The sequence below is a fragment of the Sciurus carolinensis genome, unplaced genomic scaffold (assembly GCF_902686445.1).
Source record: "Sciurus carolinensis unplaced genomic scaffold, mSciCar1.2, whole genome shotgun sequence".
NCBI classification, from domain to species: Eukaryota; Metazoa; Chordata; class Mammalia; order Rodentia; family Sciuridae; genus Sciurus; species Sciurus carolinensis.
The window spans coordinates 1,622,049-1,642,335 of NW_025920134.1; positions in this window are offsets into that span (position 1 = coordinate 1,622,049).

The following is a 20,287-nucleotide window of genomic DNA, read 5'->3' on the forward strand; positions in this document are numbered from 1 at the left end:
AAACTGCAGATTCATCAATATCTACCTGTAAGTTCAGATTCATGAATATTGACTCAAAGGTTTAGATTCTTCAACATTGACGCATTGTTGAAGAAACATCTATGTGGACCCTTCAGCATAGATTTGTTGATATTGACCCACAGGCATACATTCTTCCATATCAACTCATTGGTGTAGATTTGTTGATATCGATTTGCTGATATCGACTCTTCAAAGTAGATATGTCAATATTGACTTAATGGGGAAGGTTTGACAATATGAACTCACCTATGTAGATTTCTCAAAATTGGACCATCAGTGTAGATTTATGGATTATGAGACATCAGGTTAGATTCATTAATATCTGCTCACTGTTGTAGATTTTTTGATATCAACACATTAAGTTAGATTCATCATTATTGACTCTATGGGGTTTATTTGTTGATATCGGCACATTGATGTAGATTCATTGATAATGACTGTGGTATATTTGTTGATATCAACTCATTGAGAAGATTTGTTCATATTGATGGATTGATATTGATTCATCAATGTAGATTTGTCAATATTGAGTCAAAGTACATTCATCAATATTGACTCCTCATGGTATATTCTTGATATCCACAATTCTGTATAGTTTTGTCGATATCAATCCATTGGGATAGATTAGTCATTATCAACCAGTCATGGTAGATTCTCTGATATCAACTAAACTGGGTAGATTCATCAATATTGATTTTTTGAAATCAATTTGATGATGTGGATTCACCAATATTGACTAGCCCATGTACATTTGTTTATATTGATGTGTCTGGGTAGTTTTATTGATATTGACTCTTTGGTGAAGATTTGTAGATATCAACTTATAGGGTATATTTGTCAATATGGATTTGTCAATATGGATTTGTCAATGTAGATTCATTGATATCTATCCATTGGTGTAAATTTTTTGATATGTACTCTTCTGGGTATATTCATTAATATCTACCCTTCTCATCAGTGTAGAAACATTTATATCAACATGTCAGGGTAGATTTATCAATATCAACCCATCAGAATAGACTCATCAATATCAATGGTTTCATGTAGATTCATTGATATCAATACTTTGGTGTGGATTCATCAATATCAACTCATCAGGGTAGACTCATCTATATCAACCTATGTAGATTTGATGATAAAGACCTGACTTGGTTGATTTGTCAATATTGACTCATTGGTGGAGATTTGTAGATATCAACTTATAGAGTAGATTCATCAATATCAATTTATTGATATGGATTTATCAATGTAAATTCATTGTTATCAATCAATTGGGCTATATTTGCTGATATCTACTCTTCTGGGTTTATTTGTCAGTATCTACCTGTTGATGTAGATTCATCAATATTGACTCATTGGAGTCAATTCATCCATATCAACCTATTGTATAGATTAATCAATTTTAACTATTCTGGTACATTCATTGACATCAACCCTACATTATAGATTCATCAAAATCAACACATCACTGTAGATGCATTGATGTCAATTAACCAATATCAATTCATCAATATAGATTTGTTGATATTAACTTGATAGGGCAGATCCATGAATATTGATTCATCATAGTAGAATCTTGGGTATTAATTTTTCATTAACATGTACTTTTATAAATGCTTATTCTATTTCTGTTATATCTAATTCATCTAATTTTAACTTAAGGTATCCATGACATCCAAGATTTTAGATCAACCTACCTAACATTTTCAGTCATTATTTTTTGCTGAAGACACATCCTATAAAAATAGATATTACACTTTAACCATTTTAGAGAAATCAGCACTATATTGATTGTTGACCACTTAAAGAAATAAATTGTTAAGCAAATTTAAAGACATCCTTACTTTCATCTCTTTAGCCAATTTTAGTCGTGAATTGAAAGGCATTTGGATCCATTTTATTGTAAATTTATTAATGCTTATTTTTATATATATGGCAATTTTGGCACCATATACATAATATATAGACAAAAGCATATATGTGGATACAACATACAATAAACAGGTATGCATACATTTGCATAAAACTGATATAAAAGTAATTTATATTTTTAGATGCCCAGTTATGAAACAAAATATCTTTAGATGTTTTTTGCATAGAATGTCATTTTAACCACTGAGAAAATAAAACCTGTAACAAATTTTTATAAAACATGTATAGGTCCTGGGCAGTTGGAGACATAAGGTGTAGACCCTACCAGCCATGGGGAAGACTAAAATCAAAGGTTTATGTGGGCTACTCATTCTCCAAGATGGAAAATTTACTCTCATTTTCACCATTGTATATTCTCCATCCTTAGGTCTTTTCAAATGAATCTCTTCCTTTCCAGTATGAGGTAACTTTTCAATAATTGGACTCTGAGTAAAGACAGTAGTAGAAAACAATAGGCAAGAAACTCTAGAAAGATAAAACAAAACCAACTGATTCAGGACAAAAACTGAATTCACAAAACTACTCTGGACCTCAGAAGAAGACAGAGACTTTGAAACATGACACAGTATAAAATATTACACAACTGAATCAGATTAGAGTCAGCTCAGATATGAAAAAATTCTGGGATAACATGAAGTCCTCAGGAGACTTTTTGAAAAGTCAATATGTACATATGGGATCTTTTTAATTTTTCCTTACTGTGAATATCTGGAAAGAATAAAAAATGCATGGAAATTAGTGAATTTCCTGACACTCTCAGGCCTGGTGCACCTGGCCCATCCAGACTTTTCTTTCTTTTTTTTTTCTTTCCTTCTTTCTTTCTTCTTGCCTTTCTTTCTTTTTTATTCTTTCTTTATCAACCTTTTCTTTAGATTTTAATGTGGAACTAACTCAAAGAACAGAATTGCAGAGTATAGAAAAAGAGAAATCAATCTTTTAAGACCTACAGAAACTTCGATTTAAAAGTGACCTTATATTTCCTCTACCTTTGAATCAGTTTTGGCATTAACTGATGGAGCTTTTATTACATATGTATATCAGGCAGGTAGCAAAAAATAAGGGAATATACCATTTTGAACATGATACTCAGAAAACTTATACATAGCACAGTTTGACCATTTTCCTCCATTTTTGTAAAACAAGTTTTTCTATAAGATAGGGTAATAATTTATGTTTTTCTTCAGAGACCATTTTCTTCCATTCCTTGACTGACAATCAAGCCAGGCTCAGGTGCAGAATAAACCTAGGATTTGTTCCTTAAAGTTTGGGGAGGTGTTTCCAGAGAAGTGTAACCTTGCATCCAATCTATCAGGCAGAGGGAAGACTAGGGGTGTCTCCTAATATTCCCTGTCTCCTGTGAACCAGTGTGGAGAGTGGTGACAGAGAATGGGAGAGCAGTGACTGAGATTGAGGGTCTCTGATGACCTCATGGCTGTGGTATGCCTGGTGCTTTGGAATGATTCTGTGAAAGGGCAGAGGATGCTTAGCTGCTGTGGAAATGCCCTTTATGAGCAGGCTCTCTGCAAGAGCCCTATCAGCTCTGATTTTTTTGTGTGTGGTACTAGGGATTTGAACCCAGGGCCTTATGCTTGTGAGGCAAGCACTCTACCAATTGAGCTATATCCCCGGTCCCAGCTCTGATCTTGATCTCAGGCACACAGCTCCTGGGAAGGAAGGAACTCTTATGCTAGACAACCACAGTGTTTCACCAGCTCCATTTCTCCAGTTCCTGCCTACCTTATAGTAATTTTTAACACTGGGCTTTCTTGAGAGCTACACAAATCTCCTAACATTGCACTTTGCAACTGTGGCTTGCAACTACAGAAAAGCAACATATGATATCCTAGTTTCTGTAACTTTCTTGAATACAAAGAATAATGGTTCCATAGTCTTTAACCTGATAATGAGACATATATAAATAAAGATTGCTGGCATAACTCTTTAGATCTGAATCTCCATCAGAGAGCAGAGCTCCACCTGATCCCAGCTTAATCTTCAAAGTCTGTGTCTGTGAATATTTTCCAATTCCCCTTCACCCCTGGCTGGACCTGAGAGTTTGGTTGCACTGGTTCAGACAGTTGGCCCATATGGATCCAAACATAAGGTGACTTTCTTCAGTCATTAGAATAGGGTACACTCCTGGAGGTGCACCTTAGAAGTCAAAAAATTCCTCAAAGGTAAAGTGGTTGGGGAAGTAAGTCAGAGTCAGGTATAAATTATGGAAAATACAGGATCCAAAGAAATGGATCATTATGTATCTGTCCTTAGAGATCTGCTTAGGAAGAGTGATAGTTCAGTTAGACAAGCACAACTGTTAGAATTATAAACTTTACTACTAAAACTCTGTTCCACCATTGGTGCAGTCTCAAAAGGGCTTGAGCAAGACTCCTTTGCTTAGAAAACTAGCAGAAAATGTTATGAGAATGCCCTAAATGTTGCTTTTATTGTGTAGTCAGGGCTGGCGATTCACTATGTTGTGGTTAGTCAATGCCAGAAACATTCTAATTCAGTGTATATACACATAGTCAAAAACAGCATCTTTGGAGCATGTGCATTTATCTTTATATATTGTGTTTTCAGTGTGCCTTCTTTGTACTTTATGTAAGCGGTCCTATGAAAAGGTCTATGACTGTGTTTATATCAGTTTTTTCTCCATTGTGACTAAAAGGCTTGACCAGACCAATTATAAAGAAAATTTTATGTGAGAGTTCAGTTTCAGCGATCTCAATCCATAGAAAGCTGGCCCATTCTTTGGGCATTGAGATGAGGTTAAATATCATGGCAGAAGTGTGTGGTGCAGGGAAGTGGCTAATATGAATGAAGAAGAGAGAGACACTCACTCACCAGATACACAATTTATACCACAAACACATGGCTCCAATGAAACAACTCCTCCAGTAACACACTTTCTCCCTTCAGTTACCACTAAGCTAATCCAATCAGGGGATTAATTTATCAATTGGTTTGGAAGATAAGTAGGACTTTCTGAATTGTTTGGGTGTTTTTCAAAGAAGTGTGGAGGAAGTATCCCTAAAGTGAGTATGTACAACACAGTACTTTCAAGTGTGTAGGAAGGTCTATTGATTTAATTAAGGAGGGATTACTTAGATGTGTAGGGAAGTGTGCTTGTGGTAAGTAGGAAAGGTTGTCTGAGATGGAAAAATGACTTCTTTTCATTGTGTAGTGAGGTCTCTTTAAGGCATGCATAAACTCCTTCTAAAGGGTGTGGGAGGGCTTCTTTATATATGTGGGAGGGTCCACTGTTGTTAGTTGGAAAGGCTTACAGAGGTGCATACTATATGAGTAAGTAGAACACCAAGTTGTGATGGAAATTTTCTTTGAGGATAGTAGAGGGAATCTCTGTGGTGTTTTGGGAGGCCAGTCAAAAAAGAATCATGAAAACTCTTAGGTGTATAGGTATAACCTTTGGAAGCATGTAGGGAGGGCTCTTTGGTGAGCATTGAGGTCGATCTGAGATGTTTGGTTAGGGTTTGTTGAGGTGTATATGTAGGACTTGAAAATGAGTATGCTGTGTACTCACCTAGCTCTGTAGGGTTTTCTCTCTGAAATGTGTAGGTACAGATCACAATATGAGTAGTGAAGTCTTTTTTAAGTGTCAAAAATGCACTCTGATGTTTACAGGGTGGGTTTCTTGATATTTGTAGTGAGTGTCCTCTGGTCTATGTATGTGAACTTGATGAGGTATTTAGGAGGATTTCACAATGTTTGTATGAGTGCTCTTTATGTTTCTGGGAAGGACCTCTGAGGTGATTTGGGAGGGCTTACAGAGTTACATAGGTATGGAGCTCCATGAATGATAGAAAGAGATCAGTGTGTTGTCTCCAGAGGGCTGTTTGATGTGAGTAGTGAAATCTCATTGAATTGAGAGTAGAGGAAAAACTGATGTTGATGGGAGGGCACTATGAGTTGAGGGTTATAGTTGAGCATAGGGTATGTGTTAGGTTCAGGATCAGTGTTAGCATTTGTGGTGTATAGGAAAAGTCTTTGTTGTTATTTGAAAGGTTTCACTGTGGTGTGTATTGAGTTCTCTAAAAAGTGCATAAATAGACCCTCTGTTTCTTAGAGTAGGCTTGTGGAGAAGCAAGTTAATAGAGAGGGCTTCTAAAACAGTATATTTTGTACACACTGAGGTATGTAGAAAGACTCAGTGTGGTGTGTAGGGGCTGCTCTCCAATTGAGTAGGGAAGACTTTCTTTAATGTGTATGGAGGGTAGTCTAATTGTTTTATGAATGGCTGTCAGACTTGTATTTTGTGAGATGAGGAAAGAGGGATATATGAGGAATGCAGCAGGGTACTGTTATGTGTATCAGAGGTCTCTTATATGTGTGTGGGAGGACATTTTTAGGGATTATACTCTCAGGTGTATAAGGAGGGCTTTCTGAGTTGTTTAGGGTTTGCTCAATGAAGTGTGGAGAGTGTGTCCCTAAGGTGTGTATGAATGAGATTTAGAGTGTGTAGGAAGGGTTCTTAATGTGAGTAGGGAGGAAATCCTTAGAAGTATAGAGAGGTATGTTTGAGGCATATAGGAAATTTCTTCGGGATGTGAAAGTGGATTCTTTTCACTGGGGAAGGAGTCCTCTATGAGATATTGTGTGAGAGGTCTCTGAATGGTATAGGATGGCTTTATGAGTTTCATAGGAGGGCTAATTGACATGAATGTGAGTGGTCAATTAAGCAAGTAGGGGTATTTTTGGTGTATATGGAAGGCCAGTCAAAAGGGTTTTCTGAAGTGCGTGGTGAGGGTTTTATGAGGTTAATAGAAAGGTTCATTCAGGTGTTTAGAAGTGCTTGAAAAGCAGTATTGTATGTACTCACTTATTTGTATAGGGATATGTCTATTTCAGGTGTGTAGGGACTTCTCTTGAGACATATAGTAAAGACACTATTCAATGTGTCAGGAGGGCACTCAGATGTGTAGGGAAGCTTCTGTGACTTTTGTATGGAGATGATTCTGAGCTGAGAAGGGTGAGTTACTCTTAGGTTTAAGGATAGTTTTTGAGGTTAGGGCTTGGATTAGGATTATATTTGGAGTTAGTATTAAAATTAGGGGATTAGTGTTAGAGTTAGAGGGTTAAGTTCAGTTCAGTGTTGGTGTTAGGATCCAGATCAGTATTTGGATTGTAATGGGAAGGCCTCTGTTGTGTGTTTAAATGGCTTTCTGAATTGTTGTAATGGCTCCCTGTGTTGTATTATGAGGGTTCTCTGAGGTAATTAGGAAAGACTTCCAAAAAAACCATAGTGAGTACTCACTGAGGTCTGTAAGGATGTCTCTCTGAGGTGTGTAGGGACAGTTTTTCAGAGGTGTAGTGAGGGTATTCTTTGATGTGTCAGCAAGAAAATAAGATGTGTGTGCAGAGGGTCCTCTGAGATTTGTAGGTAGTGGCCTCTGAGCTCTGCAGGCAGGGTACTATTATGTGTGTCAGAGGGCTTCTTTACATATGTGGGAATGCCCCCTGAGATGAGTTGAAAGGATTCACAAAGGTGAATCAGGAAGGTACTCTGTAAAATGTAGAAAGGAGTCACTGAATTGTGTTTCAAGTGCCATTTGAGGTGATTAGTCAGAGATTTGTGAGATGAGTAGGGAGAACAAACTGATAAATGAGGAAAGGTACTATTATGTTAGACTTAGGGTCAGGACTTAGGGTCAGGTTCAGGTTCATGTTCAGTGTCAGTGTCAGGAGGGCTTCCTGGTATGTAAGAAGGGACTGAAGTTTAGGCTTAAACTAGGGTTAGTGTCAAGCTCAGGGTCAGGTTCAGTGTTTGCAATTTATAGGGAAGGCCTCTGTGGTGAGTCAAAAGGGCTCTATAAAATGTATTTGAAGACTTTCTGTGCTCAGTAGATAGACTCTCTGAGGTGTTTATAGTGCACTTGCAAAGCATTTTAATTAGTGGAACTGGTTTGCAAAGGAATCTAATTTGTATAAACTGAGATATGTAAAGACGTCCCTCTGAAGTATGTAGGAAATGCATTTGAGGTAAGTAGAACCAACTTTCTTTGATGTCTAAGGAGGGTACTCTGAAATTATTTGGGAGGTGCTTTAGGTTGGTAGTATGTGACTGTGAAGGGCGGGATGTATGACATATGTAAGAGAGCTCTACAAAATATGTTTGAGATCTCCTAATGGTGTGTGGGTGGATTTCCTTAGGTGAGCTTGGAGGGCTCACAGAGATACCTCAGGAGGGTGTCCTGTGAATTGTAGAAAGGGCTAAATGAGTACTGTTTGGTGGGCCTTTTAAGGTAAGGCAAGAGAGCTCTGTGATATTAGTAGGGAGAAAATACCGATGTAGAAGAGAAGTTTCTATGAGGTTAAGGTTAAGGTTAACATTAGAATCAGTAATGCATCAAAATCAGGGTCATGATCACTGTCAATGTCAGCAAGGACACTCTGTGGTATATATAGTGGGCTTAGTGTAAGTGTTAGAGTTAGGGTTGGGTCTGGGTTGGGGTCAGTATTTTGAATGCATAGTGAAGGCCTCTGTTGTGAATTTAAAGGGCTCCCTTAGGCATGTATTGAGGGCTTTCTGAGGTGAGTTGATGGAATTTCTGAGGGATTTAGAGAGTACTTGAAAAGAAGTATAGTTAATAAAGAGGGTTTTTAAAGGAATCTAATTTGTCCTTGCTGAGGTGTGTAGGGAAGTCTCTCTGAGGTGTGTAGAGACTGCTGTTGAGGTAAGTAGGAAGAACTTTCTTTGATGTGAATGAAGGTTACTTTGAGGTGTGTAAAGAGAACTCTGAGTTTGGTAGCTTGCAGTCTCTGATCTGTTTAGAGGAACTTCTATGAAGTCCAGAGAAGACAACTTTGACATATGTCAGAGGTCTCTGTGACATTTGTGGGTGGTTCTTCTGGGATGAGTTGGGAGGGGTCACTCCATTGTATAAAGAATGTGTACTGAGATAAAGAGAGAGGACTCAGTGAGTTTTTTCTGGAGGGCCATTTTAGCTGAGTAGTGAGAGCTCTGTAAGAGATGTAGGGAGGAAACCTGATGTAGAAGTGAGGACCTTACAAAGAGTGAAAGGAGGGTCTATGTCACATGTAGGTCAGACTTCCTGAGATGTGTAGGGAAGACACTATGAACTTTGTAATGTAGGTTCTCTGAGGTGTATGGTGGGGGATCATTTAAGTGCATAAGGATGGCATTCTGATGTGTGTATGAGGACTCTCACAGGTGTGTAGGGAATTTTCTATTAGATATGCCAAGGGGTCTATTGGGGCATAAGTGAGTCTTAAGACTGAGTAATGATGTTAAAACAGTTGTGGAGGGAGGACCCCCTGAAGTGAATAGTCAAATCTCTCTGATATGTGTCAGGAAAACACAGTGTGTTTTGATGGGAGGGATTTTTGAGGATAGTATAAGAAATCACTGAAGTGTTTGTGAGGACTTTCAATGGAGAATAATGAGAGCCCTCTTAGGTGTGTATATGCAGCACCTAGAGATGAGTAGGAAGTGTTTTGGATAGAAGTGAGATCTATCTGTGTTGTGTTTGTAGCACTGGTTGAGGTGTGTAGCATGGGTATTCTGAGGTTTGAATTAACATCTCTCTGGTGTTTATAGGGAGTGTTTGCTGGGATTTATATGGAGGGTTATCTGAATTGTTTGGGTGTTGTGCAATAAAGTGTGGAGGAAGCATCCCTAAGCTGAGTATGGATGGCGCTGTGAGGTGTGTAGGAAGGGCTTTTAATGTGAGTAGGGTGGGATTACTTAAAAGTGTAGGGAAATGAGTTTGTGGTGTGTAGAAAATGTTCTCTGGGATGTTAGAACAGGTTCTCTTTGTGTAGGGAGGTCTCTCTGATGTATGTAGTGAGGGCCTTCTGAAAGGTGTAGGGGAATTTATAAGGTTTGTCAGTGAACTTCTTGCTATGAGAGGGAGGGCTCACATAACTGAATAAGTAGGGCTTTTGCAGTGTATAGGAAAGACTTCTGAGGTGAATGGAAAGAGCTCTCTGAGATGTGTAGTGAAGGCTCTCTGAGGTGAGTAGAAATTCTCTCTGAGGTGTTTAAAGAGCACCACAAAGAAGTATAGTTAGTACAAAGGTCTCATATAGTAATATAATTTGTACTCAGTAACATATATATGGATGTCTACCTGAGATTGTCTACACAAGTAGGTACTACTCTTGATAAAAGGATGGTTTCCATTGATGCTTATGGAGCATACTATGATGTGTGTAGAGAGGGGTCTCTAAGATGGTAGTGTGCAGCTTCTGAGCTGTGTAAGATGTGTATGAATTGTATAAGAAGGCTATATGATGCTTGTCCTAGGGCTCATTTTTGTGTGTGGGAGGGCCCCCTGAAATGAGTTGGGATGACTCACAGAGTTGCACAGGGTATATGCACTGGAAATTGTAGAAAGAACTCAGTGTGCTGTATTTGGAGGGCCATTTGAGGTGAGTAGTAAGAGTTTGGTGAGATGAGTAGAGAGGAAAAACTGGTGTAGAAGGGAGAGCGCTATGAGGATAGGGTTAAATTAGTGCTAGGGTTAGGGTTTAGGGTCAGTGTCAGTTCATGTTCAGTTTTAGGGTCAGGGAGGACCCTGTGGCATGTAGGAAGGACTTAGGTTTATGCTTAGGGTTAGGGTTAGGTTCAGAGTAAGAGTCAGTACTTATGGTGTATAGGAAAATTCATGGTGGAGAGTCAAAATTGTTCTTTGACGTGTGTATATTGAGGCCTCAGTGAGGTGAGTATATAGGCCCTTGGAGGTATTTATAGAGGGCTTGCAAAGAAACATTGTTTCTTCTTGCAAAGAAGTATGGTTTTACTCACTGAGTTATGTATGGACTTCTCTGATGTGTGTAGGAAGTGCTCTACATTTGAGTATGGAGAGTACACTTTGTTGTGTATGAAGGTTAAACTGAGGTATGTAGAGCAGTCTCTCTGAAGTTGGTAGCATGTGGCCTCTGAGCTATGTTTGTGGACTTTATGAGCTGTGCAGGATGGTTCTATGATTTGTTTTAGAGAGCTACAAGAAGTGTGTGTGAGGGTCCTTTCAGATGAGTTTGTAGGACTCACTAAAGTGTATAGATAGGGTGCACTGAGATGAGTAGAAAGGGTTCAGTTAGTTTTGTTTGTATGGTTTTTTGATGTGAGTAGTGAGAGCTCTGTTAGATGAGTAAGGGGGACAAATTGATGTAGAAGGGAGATTCCCATAATGTTTGGAATGGGGATCTATATGGTCTGAAGTTAGGAATCATGGAGATGTGTAGGCTGGAGTCTCAGATTTGCCATGTAGGTTAACTGAGGAAGTGTAGTGAGGGCTAATTGAAATTCAGAGGGATAGTGCTCTGAAGTGTGTTTGAAGGGCTCTCAGAGTTGTGTAGGGAGGTCTATATTAGGTGGGCAGAGGGATCTATGAGGGGTGTAGGAGGTCAGTTTTATGTACTAGAAATGCTATCTCACTTAGGTAGGGAGGGATTTCTACAGTGAATAGTGAGATCTCTGATATGAGTAGTAGGAATAAATTCAGGTGTGGTGAGAGGAATATTTGAGGATAGAACAGAAATACTGTGAGGTGTTTTGGTAGGACACTCAGAAAAGTATCTTGAGGGTTCTTTAGGTTTCTAGATTTGGCACTTGGAGGTAAATATGGAGGGCTTTTTGGTTAGTTTTGAGGGCTACAAGAAATGTGTAGGTAGGGTTTTTAAAGGTTTATTGAAAGGGCATTCTGAGGTTTGTAAAGGAGCCTCTCTGAGATTTGTAGAGAGGACTATTGAATGAGGTGTATAAGGTGGGTGCTCATTGGTAAAAATTAACAGTTAACTGAGGTGTGTATTTGTGGACATCTATGATGAGTAAGGAGAGATCTCTGAGATAAATGAGGACAAACTGAAAGTTTGAAAGGAGGGTTCTATGAGGTGTGTAACAGGGCCCACTGAACAGTTAAATTATGGCATTCTGAGGTGTGTAGATGCATGGTGGGTGGTGTATAGCAATGGTTCTCTGGTCCAAACCTTGATACAGTGATTGATAAAAAATATGTGTAGGAAATGTTTCTAAGGTGTGTATGGATGGCCCTCTGAATTCTGTAGAAAGGACACTTGATATGAGTAGGTAGGGTTCTGAGCTCTGTGGAGAGGTGACTGCTATGCGTGTAGGAAGGGTTCACTGAAGTGTGAAGAGAAGGTTCTCTGAGATTTGTAGAGCAGATAATTTGAGGTGTGTAGGGAGGCCTCTATTAAGTGTTCAGGAAGAAACTGTGAGGATTAAGTAGAAGGGCTCTTGTCTGCATAGGAGTGCTCTTTGTTGTGTAGTTAGGGCCCTCAGAAATGAATAATAAAATCTATCTGGTATGACTAGGTAGAACACAATGAGATGTAATGGGAGTATTCTTTGAGTATAATAGGGGAATCCCTACATTGTTTAGGAAGGCCACTCAAAAGTGTATCCAGGGTCTTTTCTGAAGTGTGTCAGGTCAACACTCAGGTGAGTAGAGTGTGCATTTTGGTGAGTAGTAAGTTGTATCTGAGTTGTGTAGTAGGGTTTGTTGTTGTTTGTAGCATGGGAATTCTGAGGATTGAATTAACATCTCACTGGAATTTATAGGTAGTACTCCCTGGGGTATATAGGAAAGGCTTTCTGAGTTGTATAAGTGTAGCCCAATAAAGTGTGGAGGCATTGTCCCTATAGGGTATATGAATGGGAATTTGTGGTGTGTAGAAAAAGCTCTTGGTATTAGTAGGGAATCATTATTTAGTCATGTAGGAAAGTGAGTTTGAGGTGTGAAGGAAAGATTCTCTGAGGTATTAAGTGGGATCTCATTTTTATGTAGGTTGGGCTCTCTGACATGTAGGGAGGGCCCTCTGAAGGGTGTAGGAGAGCTTTATGAGGTTTGTAGGAAGGCTTATTGATGAGAATGTAAGTGTTCACTTAAGTGAATAAAAGGGCTATTTTTAGTGTATAGGAAAGATCTCTGTGGTGAGTCAAAAATTTTCTCTGAGGTGTGTATTGCAGACTCTCTGAGGTAATTAGAAAGGTTCTCTAAGATGTTGAGAGAAGACTTTCTAAGAAGTATAGTTACAAGGGCTTGTGAAGAACTAGTTTTTACTCACTCAAATATGTACTTACGTCTCTCTGAGGTGTGGAGGGAATGATGTAATGTGGCACTGTTTTAAAGGATAGTATCACAACTTGATTAACATTGAATTCAATGAGTCACAAATATGAGAAACAAATATAAACACACAGACAAAAACTTTGAGGGTCTGGTGCTATCTAAATGGGAATCTGAGTGAAGTGCTAGACTGTACTCACTTCCAATGATCTGTTCTGTTTCACCTCTGGTCTTCTTGGTCCCAACATTGATACAGTGCTTCCAATTTTGGGAAAGGCTCCTACTAGGGACTCTCCTGAGAAATAAGCATCCAAAGATGAGTAGACAACAAGAACTCATGGCTCTGGACTTTATGTCTCAACACAAGAGAGCAGAATGGTAGTTTATCTGGAATGGGGGTGCCTAGCTACTAGTTCCAAGTTCTGTGTGTTCTACTGCCAAGGAAGTGAGGTCACTTCCTTGAGGACTCCATACCCAAAGCCTTTTCTCACACAAGATGGTTCTAATGGCCCACTGAGATACAGGTTCCTCCCATCTTCCCTTAACATATACACAAGTGGACATGGTTACACCAACACAACCTGAATCTGGTCCCCAGACTGTCCCAGGTGTAGCCAACTCACCTGGTTTAGGGAGACAGTTTGAATCAGATGTATTTTCTCCTTCTGGCCATGTGGGTAGTCCTAAAGAAGTCATTATGCCTTACAAGGCCTGAATTCTTTTGCCATTTATCCCCTGGGATTATTCCAGTATATGCTTTTGAGGTTGTCATCAGGTGTATAAGGCCATGTATACACATACTCCTTGGGAACCCTAATGTTTGAATCATGTGCTGTAATGCACCAACATACAGAAAACACAACACAGGAAGGAGAGGGAAAAGGGATGACATACAACTCTACCATGATGTGATTCCAACAGTGAAAGTGGGGAAATAAACTTCTACCTTGTCCTTGTTTCCACTCTGTCCCACTGGAAGTTTGTCATGACTGATTTTCAGAAGTAAACTCTCTCTGCCAAAGACCTTCCAATGCTTCCTGTGAAATTTAGAATTGTTTCAATATTTCTTCTCATTGTATGATGTGGGTACAGTACAAGGGATGATTGGCACCAGAGAATTCTATTGTCCAAAACTTGTAACTTCCCACTCTAAATGAACCCACATGAGCATCTGGTTTCAAAGAAAAATAATTCAGAAAGAGCCATGGTATTTCACTTCCAAGATGTAGTCATCAGAAGTCTCATTTCTTTGTCTCCATAGTCCCATAGCAGTGGCACTGCTATAATTCCAGAGATTTTTTGGAATAGTTTGTGTGACAGCAGGCAGAGTTCCAGAGACCTCATTAAATAGCAAGGAACTGGCATTTCTGTTTCCATTTCTAAATGCCTCACATAGATAAAAGTATTTTGGTTATACAATTCATAAATGCAATTTCTGTCAAGAATAAATGATGGTGTGAAATTGCCAAAACTTTGTTTAATACCATGGTCATAACCATGGGAGTATAATTCTCTTTCTCTATTTCTTTAGGTGATGTCTGCATTGTTTCTTTAAAGGTCACAGCATGTCACTTCTTTTTGTGTGTGTTGTTGAAGTCAGTTTCTTTTGATTCTTCTAACTAAAATTTGGAAAGAAGTCCCCAGTAGAAGAACAAAGAACCAACTCAGAAGTCAATATTTATTTAATAGTTAAGTTTACTGGAGCAGAGAGAAGGACTGACAATTCAGATTTGAAAAATGGAAAAAGACTAGGTAACCACTCTCTTCAGGGGATAGTCATTAATCTAATGCAGGTTCACTGAGTGCCCTGTGCCCACTTTTGAATGAATACAAGAAGCTGATCTCCTTCTCTTCTATTAAGAAACATCAAAAATTAGCAAACCATCTCAAAGGCTTAAAACCATCTTGCTTGTGCACACAGAACTAATTGGTTTCTCATTACCATCCCACAAAGGTGAGAGTCTGATGATATACCACTGGCTTGGAAAGACTTGAATATAAATACTCATATGCACAATCACCCATGTCAGAGGGCTCCCAGGAGAGGGCATTGCTGAATACTTCTGTGTTACTTAAAATTTACTGGGGAAAAACAAATGAGGAGGATCATCACAAGGAAGACCTGCAACTCTGAATGGTGCTGAGTTTGGTAAGCCCTGAGGCACCAGTGAATTTGAAAACAGGAAGTAGTCCCTATTTTTTAAGCTGGTAAAAATAAAAGTCATGGAGACTTCTCCCCTCTTATCTCCTGCTCCTCTAGGAATTCATCTTAAGATATTATGGCATTATATGATTACATTCTTTATCCACTAAATTTCTTCAGGATGGAGAAAGAGCCCTGTATGAGCTTTGACAGGCCTGATAGGACCATGAAGTGAGCAGAAGTTCAGTCAGTTTCCAAGTCACTGTAAAAAACTGTTTAAGCTAACAAGGTCAGCTAGTGATAATTTCTCTTCATTGACCACTCTTGGAAAATGCCTAAAAATTGATTTGCTGGGATTGTTGCTTTATTCTCCAATACAGGAGAAAAAAGAAATCACAGAAAGGGGGTGATGGATCCTGGGTTCCAGAGGGGTTTGACTCCACTTGAAACAGATTCACTGTCTTAACAAAGAAGTCTCATAAACAAGTATATCAATAAAGCCTACTTGAGTGTTAGTCCCTTGCCTCCAATACATCTTTCTACCAATATCCTCAACATGGTTCTGTACCCAGTTGCCCCAGTGCTGACTTTCACACTCTGAAGCAAAGCATCACCAGATCCAAACACTGAGGCACCAAGTTCTGAGGGCTGTACTACTTCCTTTCTAAGAAGAGCATCCAAGACAAAGGTGTAGTGTGCCAAATTCTCAATCAAAAAATCATGAGAATGTGCATTCTTTAAAATTATGATTTTTCTGACAGCTAGACCAATGTAGACAAAATAAAAATTTTAAAGTGATATATTATAACCACAGCTTCCCTCCTGAAATCCAAATTAGGCAACTCCATTGATTAAAGCCACAGTGTGAAGCCCAGAACAATCTATGTCAGTGTCAGATTGAGACACCCTGGAAACACAGCTCACAGACTTTGCCCTCTGGTCTTGTGTTAGCAAGGAGTAGCAAGGCAGTGCAAGCTACATATGTCCCTACTCATGTCCTCATATCTTCAGATGTGTACTCAGTATGGTGAAACTGACAAAGAGATCATGTAACTTAGCGGCCACCTGGTTTGTCTCAGGTGCAAGACTGCAACTCAGATCTGAAGGGTCAAATCCCAGGTGGCATGGAACCTTGTGTATGACTGAGGGATGTTTCAATGCAGTGGCATTATTAGGGACATGTTCCTCCCAGGGAAGTGGGACAAAGATGCTGCTTTTTATGTGGCTTGATCAGCTGCCTTCTGAACTCTTTCAGTTACCGGGCATGGTTTTTTCTAATGGAGCCTGTTGAGAACTTGCATCCTGGTTCCAATTACTGCTCTGTCTTACCTTCCTGCTCACTGCCAGTGAAGCTAAGAAGAGCAGCCATAGTCATGAAAATTCTATAATGGAATGAGTTCTGTAATAGGACTACAATCCACAGGACAACTATTATATCACTTTTGGATGGTGTAGTATTGGTATTACTATTAATAACTAAGGACAGATATTGCATTATCTTGAGGTGTTTTATTATGATATTATTTTTGCATAATAGAATACATGACAGCTATTATATTTGTTATGTTATCACACATCTCTTCTGTCAATATCCAAGGTCTATAGAAGCTATTATGTTAATATTAAATGCTATACCATGGCTAATATAATAGTATTAAAACCTCAGAGCCATTATATTAGCTGTAATTCCTATACTATGAATAATACATTAATTTTAAAAGGAAGTTATCATATCAGTTTCATATGTTATAGTATGTATATCATTTTAGTATTAAAAGACACAAATAAACCTCTAGGTCATTTTTAGAAACTCAGGTATGCATGTCATCTTAGCATTAAAATCAACATGGTAGTTAGTGCATTAATTTTAATAACTCATAAAAATTATTTAATGACAAAATGCAGATATTTTATTAACATAAGATTGCATAATATAAATATGCTAATGTTAAATGCTACAGAACACCTGTTTACTAGTTTTAGATGTTATATCAAGAATATTAAATGAAATTAATATCTACAAGTAAGTTATTATATTGGTTTCAGGGTTCATGAAAATGATGGCATATAGTAATATCAAAGGCTACAGGACATATATTTCATTGTTTTCTTAGGTGAAAATATGGATGTCATATTAGTATTTCAAGGTAGAGGGGAGCTAATATATTAATTTTAGATGCTAGGCCATGAATAACACATTAGATTTAGAGGCCACAGCACAGCTTCTGTATTTGTTTTTGAATATTATATTAGTGTTTGAGTACTCTGAATGGTTGTGATATTCATTTCTGATGTTGTACTGTCAGACAAATGATATTAATATTAAAGGACAAAACAGCTCTTGTACAGTTTTCCATGCTATTGTATGCATGTACTGTTAAAAAAGGACATGGTAACAACCATAATAGGAATATTGTATTATTATTGAAGTCTACAGGGGAGCTATTATATGTGTTTTTGATAGTCACTATGGATATTATAATCATTTTTAAGGTCCCAGAGAATCTATTCTGTTAGTTTAATGTGGAATAGTAAGAAAATTTCTTTAGCACTAAAGACCACATGGCAGCTATTAGTTTTAGAGGGTACAACAAATTTATCACATTCATATTAAGGGTACCAAGCCAGGCAGTTATTTTGTTAGGTTTAGATTTTACAGAATGGAAAGCATTTTAGTATGAACCACCAGAGGCTAGGGATTACAGAATTTTTAATGCTATAGTATGAGTATAATGTCAGTATAGAAAGAAAGAACAAGGGAGGCCTGGGGATATAGCTCAGTTAGTCGAGTGCTTGCCTCATAAGCACAAGGCCCTTTGGTTCACAGCACAAAAAAAAAAAAAAAGAGAGAGAGAGAGAGACAAAAGAAAGAACAAGGGACAGTTTAAAAAAATATCAGAATATTTTTAAATTTAATTTAATTATTTATTTTTATGTGTTTCTCAGGATTGAACCCAGTGCCTCACTTGTGCTAGGCAAGTGCTTTAACAGTAAGCCACAAACCCAGCACCAAAGAATAGTTTTTATGTGAGTCTAAGAGGCCACATATTCCATATTACATAAATTTGAAAGGACTCGGGGAAACTATTAATTTTGGATGTAAAATGATTGATAATATGTTGGCATTAAAAGCCAAAGGACAGCTACTATATTAGTTATAAATTCTAATGTATGAATATTATGTTAATACTAAAGAACACAGTGCATAGTAAAGATATTATGTGAGTGTCAGCAGTCACATTAAGGGTATTAGTGTCTTCAGTCAGTGAGTATATTATGTGAGTGTCAGGTTGCACAGTGAGGATAGTATGTTAGTGTCAGAGGTCAAGTATAAACACTATTTGAGTGTCAGAGGCCAGAGTGAGGGTATTTATGTGAGTTTCCTGTCAGAGTTATGATATTGTGTGAATGTAAGTGATCAAATGAGGTAGGTATTAGATTTTGCTTTGGTGAATATTCATGTATGGAAAAGCATGATACTCATAATGATCTCAATCATATAAAATGTGATGTTGTGTATATAGACTCATGACCTGGAAAGCATGTCCAAGTAAGCTGCTTGCAAATTAATAACTTTGTTCTTTGCTCGCATTTTTATTTTTTTCTGTAATTTGCATGTTAACCTTTAAAAAATAAATGGTATTTATAAAAAAGTGGTCAAGTGTGGATTGTATATGAATGTGAGAGTTCACAGGGCAAATACTTTGTGAGTATTTTAGGCCACAGTGAAGATATTATGTGAGTGTTAGAGGTCAAGGGAAAATATTATGTAAAAGGGACCAGAATGAGGATAAGTAAGTGTCATAGACCACATAAGGATATTCTGTGTCAGTGGCTATAGTGAGGTAATTACTGGAGTGTCAGAGGCATCGTGAAGGTATTATGTGAGTGTTGGTAGGCAGATTAAAGATATTATGTGAATGTGAGCTTCCAGAGTGAAGACATTTTGTGTCGGAGACCATAGTGAGGGAAATATCTGGATTTCAGTGGCTACAGTGAGGACAGTTTGTCAAGGTTAGCGGTCAGAGTGAGAATATTATGTGAGAACCTGAGGCCATAGCAAGGATATTATATGAATGTCAGAGACCAGATAAGGACTTTATGTGAGTGTCAGATGTTATAATGAGGGTGTAATGTGAGCTTAAGAGGTCACATGAAGGATATTTTATGTGTGTCAGAGACCAGAGGAAGAGTATTATGAATCAGAGATTACAGTATGGACATTATGTGCATGTAATTATTCATAGTGAGGATATTATGTGAATATCAGAGTCCAAAGTGAGGGTATTATGTGAGTGTGAGAGGTCACATGTTATTTTGTGAATTTCAGAGGTCATAGTGAAGATATTATGTGAAAGTCAGAGGCCAAATTGAGGTTTATATATGAATGTCAGAGGCCACAATCAGGGTTTTATGTGAGATTCAAGGTAACAGTGAGGGAATTTTTTGAGTCAGACCAAGGGAAGATATTATGTGATTGTCATGGCAACAGTGAATGTATTATATGAGTGTCAGAGGACACAGGATATTATGTGAGATTCAAAGACCATAGTGAGGATATTGTGTGTCAGAAGGCACAGTGAGAATTTTATATAAATATTTAAGACCACACTGATGACATTATATCAGTGTCAGAGGCCAGACTATGTTTATTGAATGTCAGAGGCCTCAGGGAAGATGCCCAATGGGTGACAGTGGTCATAGTGTCACATTGAGAATATTATGTGTCAGTGGTAAGAGTGATGATATTATGGGAGTGTCAGAGGCTACAGTGAGGGAATTATGTGAGTCTTATTGGCCACAGTGATGGTATTATATAAATATCAGAGGCCACATTGAGTATATTATGTAAATGTCAGAGGCCACTGTAATGGTATTTTGTGAGTTTCAGAAGCCAGAGTGAGGGTATTAAATAAATATAAGAGGTTTAATTGTGTATATTATATAAGTGTCTGAGGCCACAGTAATGGTATTATATGAGTGTCAGAACCAAATGAGGGTATTATGTGAGTGGCTACTTTCCCAGAAAGGATATAATATGAGTGTCAGAGGTTACAGTTGGTATATACTGTCAATCACAGGGATAGCACTGTGGAAATTATGTGGATGTCAGTGGCCACAG